Consider the following 6,074-nt stretch of genomic DNA (forward strand, 5'->3'; position numbering starts at 1 on the left):
AGAAGATGTGGTTAAGGCAGGTAGTGTAGCTGGGTTTAAAAAAGGTTTGGATAAGTTCCTGGAGGAGAAGTTCATAAACTGCTTCTTTAAACTTCACATACTGAAGAAACTAAGACCCCTCCTTCACTTTAGTGACTTCCGAACAGTCCTCCAAGCCACCATATTCACAAAGTTAGATTATTGTAACGCCCTACTCTTGGGTCTACCTTCAACCACAATCAAACCGCTGCAGATGCTACAAAATGCAGCAGCTAGAATCCTCACAAACTCACGCAGATCGGACCACATAACTCCAATACTCAAAGAACTTCATTGGCTTCCAATCCCTGCCAGAATCCAACATAAATGCCTAACAATTATCCATAAAACTCTACACAATAAAGAGATGATTTGGCTAAATGATTCACTCCAATATCACTCCCCCAAGAGACCAACCAGATCCATTTATTTAGGAACTCTGTCAACCCCTTCCCACAACCTTCACAGCTCGCCTCCACCCGAGAGAGAGCCTTTTCCATAGCAGGACCATCTCTATGGAACTCAATGCCCCCTGACTTACGTCTAGAGCAGAGCACAACAACCTTCAAAAAAAAGTTGAAGACCTGGTTGTTCAAACAGACATTCACCTAATCGTAGCATCCCTGGTCAACATAGCTCTGTATTAAAGTCTGTAATTTACAATGTAACATAATGTAATATACCTTCAGATAATGTTATATAATACTCTACTACTGTACCGTATTATAATGTGGCAGTAATGTAATATAGTTGCTTTCTTTCTTTCTCTCTTAACGTTAACTCTATCCCTCACTAAACTCTGCTTCTCTTTTTCGACATCCCGTTCCTTGGAATTTACCTTGTTAGATGTAACTATTATTTTCCTCCTACTGATGTTAATTGTTACCCCTGTTATAATGTAAACCGATGTGATATCCATTTGAACGTCGGTATATAAAAGTTTTAAATAAATAAATAAATAAATAATCAATAGGGAATAGCTACTGCTTGTTGCCAGTATTAGTAAAATGGGATCTATTTAATGTTTGGGTACTTGCGACTTGGATTGGCCACTGTTGGAGACAGGATACTGGGCTTGATGGACCTTTGGTCTGACCCAGTATGGTATATCTTATGTTATGTTCTTATCTTGCGTCCTCTGACTTTTTGCGCCCTAGCATTTTTTTTTAAGCACTGAAAAGTGCTGTTGAGGGGCTGCTGAAGTAAAAAAACACTGAGAAAACATGGCTGGAGAGCCCTAAAAGAAAAATTATGGAAGACAGAGGTACACATCGAGGCTGCAGCATGGACAAAAACTGACGGGCTTGCAAGGCAGTAAACCTGCAGTAACTACTGCACATGCTCAGAAGAGCAAAAGCTCTATTAAGTTTGAAAAAAGTGGTCCATTCAGCACCATTGGATGTCACCTCACATAATATAATATTTTATGGCTAATTCAGCCATATGTTTGGACTGAGAAAGTTATTTCTGTGTATGTGTGTATCAGTTTATGTTTCTGTAAAAGAGGACGTGTGTATGAACTTGTATGTGTGTGTGTGCATAGGGTTGGGTGTTTGTGAGTGTTTTATCAATGTGGTGTGTGTGTGTGCGTGCATATGTGATGTCAGTGCATGTTTGTTTATAATGCTGACAATTCAGTATTCAGAAGAAATGTCCAGCTTAATTAAAATTCCAGATGAAGACAGGCTCTCCAGACAAAGCCACGTTCAGTATCTAAAACTGGCATTCTGCCGTTTATCTTCAGGGTTATGCAATAATTGTATCTACCTTTCTGTGCAAGAGAGCGATGGCAAATTTCCAAATACAAGACACGCACACTGAATATTGTTGTTTCCAGGGGTTGTTTAATGAATAAATAAAATGTATAAGTTTTATACAAAACTATGTGGTGAGTTCTTGGACATAAGTCAATAAATTCAGTTAGACTCAGGATGTATAAACATCACAGATTTATTTCTCTGCTCCCATCCACCCTCCCCCTTTAGGAGAGTGCCTTTTGTTCAAACATTATATTTTGTTTCTATTTTCTCATTCCTGAATGCCCTTGTAGCCCAAGTTTACAACAGCTTTGCCCAAAATCTGTTTTGGGAACTTTCAAATGTTGGCATGTGTGCCACGGTGCTGGAGTTGAAGACACATTCCATGCTCTGATGTGCAAGCAGAGGGGGAGGCATGGATGGAATGGGTAAAGTATTGAAAGCATGACTGCCCTTTTCATTGTAATCTACCTCTGCCTTTCATCTGCTCATTACTTTTGTGTCTCTGACTTCTTTTGCCAGCTCACTCACTGCTACCCCTAATATTCTTTACCTCCTATCTTGCTCTCCATCAGCATCTTTTTCTCACTCTCTCCTTGTACCCTCAGCAGAATCGGATTTAAGAAGAGGCAGCACAGATACCTGCCACGTATGGGAAGAGACACCAATAGCATTGTCCTCTTAACCTGCTCCTTCCCAGCACGCTGCTGCCTCTTAAATGGTGGTACTGTGAACAGTTTCAAAATTCATAAGCCAGCTGTGCTAATCTCATACATTCATTTTTTACTTTTATTTCTTATATTTTTTTTTAACAAGATGACATGTTTTACAGAATAACATTTTTCTAAGTAAAATACTTCATTATACATGATTATATTGCTTCTAAAGAAAAAAATCTAAGTGGTTTATTTTTCACATAATTGATAATGCAAGCAAAGTACGACACAGCATAATCAATGCACTCACAGCATTAAACACTGATAATATAATAAATGATAAAATCTTGTGTTAGTGAAACCAACCTGTAAGTTAAACTGCTCTTAGTGCCAGCTTTCAGGAGGCAGCAGCATGCATTTTGAGAGTTGACAATCCCTGTTTTAGAACTTCCTTTCACAGAAAAGATTTGTTCCTTAAACATTTATCTATACCACTGAGATATCTGAATGCCTCTACCATATTCCCATTCTCTCTCCTCTGCAACATTTTGTTCACCCTTCTCTGTACTACTTCTGCTCTAGAAGAATGGCTTCTAGAATTGGACACAATACTTCAGATGAGGTTTCACCAATGACTTGTACAGAGGCAGCATCACTTCCTTTTTCTATTTTTGAACTGGCAGGTTTTTTTTTCTGCTCTTTTGGGGCTTCCATCTCATTTGGAACTAGGGCTGAGATCTGGCAGGATCAGCCTTCATTCACAACTACCTGGGGAATTTTTTCCCCATTTTATGTCTAGGGTTGCCAACTGCCTGCTTTTGGAATGGATAGCCAGGTTTTCAGCCATGCTGTACAGCGTCCAGAGTACTGACCAGACACTGAACATCCGGTTTTTGCAAGAGGCTCCTCTTCCCCACAGCTTCCAGGTTACAGGGCAAGAAGAGCCAAGAGCTGAGTTGTGTCCCCGCCCACTTGCCTCCTTTCCTGTGTTGTGATTGGATGGGATGGTGAGAGGAGGCGGGGCATAGCACAGTTCTCTGTTCCCAGGGCACCACAGATCTCTGCAGCAATGACCTCTGAGCCCCTCCCCCGCCCTCACTGAGTGCTGGGCCAAGACCTGAGAGACGGGCTGTAGCGAGCCAGGCAAGGGATACAATCACAGAGGAGGGGAAGGTGGAGAAAGAGAGTCACAGGATGGGGGAAAGGGGAGAGAAGGAGAGGACACAGAAAAGGAAGATAGACACATGGGGAGCAAGAAAGGAAAGTCACAGGGAAGGGGAGAGGCACAATGGGAGTGTGAGGGAAAACAGGAGACATAGATGAAAGAAGGGAAGACAGAGACAGAAAAGGCACAAATACAGGGGGACAGAGGAAGGAGGAGATATTGAAAGAGGAAGGCACTGGTGAAGTGAGGGAAGAAGGAGGGAAGAAGAAGGCAGAGAAAGATGAGCATAGGGAGAGAAGGGACCAGAGACAGGAGGGCAGCACAAGAGAGGAATGCACAGAAGAGGGGGAGGGCATATTGAGAGACAGGTGGCACAAGGGAGACACAGATGAAAGGCTGGGAAGGTTTAAGGAAAGGGAGAGCGAACCACCTGTGTCTCATCTTTTGGGCCAGTGTGAACAAATGAAAGACATGGCTGAAACCCTAGTGAAGCAACTCAGCCAGAAGCAGGGCTGACAGCCTGACTTCTTTTAAAAAGAAAAATAAAGTTTTTTTTTTTTTTTTTTAATTCCTGCAACTCACTACTCTACCTGTAACCCATTGTTCCCCCCCCCCCAGCACTCTGAATGGAGGATTAATTTTAACAAACCCTAGTAGCCTGATGGGATAGCTTTGTGGGCTCATGGGAAAAAGAAGATGGGTGAGGCTGGAGAAAGGCAGAAGTGCTGTACTGGCTCTGCCAAATTCCAAGAGGAAATAAAAAAAAGGGAGAAAACGTAAAGCATTCCGTCACTAATAAAAGAGGACAGATAGGGAAAGTAATGTAATATTAGCATTAGTATGCATGTGGCAATTTAAAGAGAGACACAAGAGGTTTTTATTTACTGGAAGTTAATCCTGGTTCTCTGAGTCAAGGTTAGAGGACAGGACAGTTAATTGTAAGGGTTTGGGATAGGAACATGGGTTTTTTTTAGTACATATCCTTATTAGCAGAAATGGTGGAGATTGTTGGAAGTGAATGTGTGCTGTTCTTTTTGATTATCATTTATCTTATCTAGCTAGCTAACCAGTTCAATTAGCTTGTGGAAGATTTCTGGTACCAGGGTGTTAGCCTCTTTTATTGTGTAAATGCAAGGAATAGGTTGTTGTGGAAATACGAACCAATACCCATTGTCATCTGACACTCCATTTGGGCTGCCTCTGTTACAGAGATCACCACATCCAAGCATCTACCTGAATGGAGGTTCTGTGATAACTGTGCATAACCCCTACCCAAGACATACACACTAGACCTGGCCAGGGTAGCACTATTTACTATAAAGCAGCACAAAAGAAAAAAAAAACCCTCACACACAAAGGTACTTACCAAATGGGACTCTATATGTCACGGTCCTTAAGAGCTACAAACAGGCCTGGTTTTCAGGATATCCACAATGAATATGCTTGAGAGAGGTTTGCATACAATGGTGGCATACAAATTTCTCATGCATATTCATTGTGGATATCCTGAAAACTTGGCCTGTTTTGGTTCTCCAGGGCTAGAGTTGGCTACCTCTGCTGTATATGCTGAGCCTGTAGAGAGAGAAAACAATACAAATTATTAATTTCTAACATACAAGCCACATGGTTAGAGTATAGCAAAGAAGTATTTAAAGACAATATTTATCTGACTCTTGGGTGAGCAGGGTATAAGGTTTCTACAAGAAAAACAATAATGGTATTTTAAATTGTCCTGGGGTAGTCACCTGGAGTCAATGTTTTTGTGAGGGAGTGTACAGAAAACTTCCTCAGACTACCTTAAAGGACTGGGCACAGCTGTCTCACCTGGTCCTCCTTAAAGTTGAGACCTGCAGGGAATCCTGGGTTAAGGGAGGAGCCCTTCACCAGAGTATACTCAGGGCCTAGAAGAGTTAGGCAGGCCCTGGGAAGCAGGGAGAGACATACCATATGCCAGAACCTGTTATATTTAAAGGTGAGCTGCACTAAATGTTTGAGACCTGAACTTAGGGTGAATTGCACTAAATGTTTTGAATCTTGAAGTTAAACACAGAAACAAATAGGGCAGCACAACTTGTTTTCCCACTGTAAATAAAGTGCACTTAAGGAGCAACCAGAGTCCACCTTCTTTTTCCTCTGGCTGTTCCCAAGCTACTATACTCGAGTTACCCCAGTCCAGGGCCAGTACGTCCCATTAGGTGAATTAGGTGGTCAACTAGGGCACCAACCATTAGGGGGCACCAAAGCAGCCATGTGGGTCTGCAAGCGAAGCCTACCCCACTCGCGACAGAGAGGAGCAGAGCCTAGGTGGACCATGAGTGGCGCCTATCCTTCTTGCGACCCAGAGAAGCTCACATTCACCGGGCCACAAGTGGCATGTCAACAAATGAGGTCAGGGCAGTACTGGGGGGGAGAGAAGGGGGTGGGTGTAAGGCAGAAGGTTTGCCTGGAGTGCCTTATACCCTTGCACCGGCCCTGCCG

This window comes from Rhinatrema bivittatum, chromosome 8 (assembly GCF_901001135.1).
Source record: "Rhinatrema bivittatum chromosome 8, aRhiBiv1.1, whole genome shotgun sequence".
Lineage (NCBI taxonomy): Eukaryota > Metazoa > Chordata > Amphibia > Gymnophiona > Rhinatrematidae > Rhinatrema > Rhinatrema bivittatum.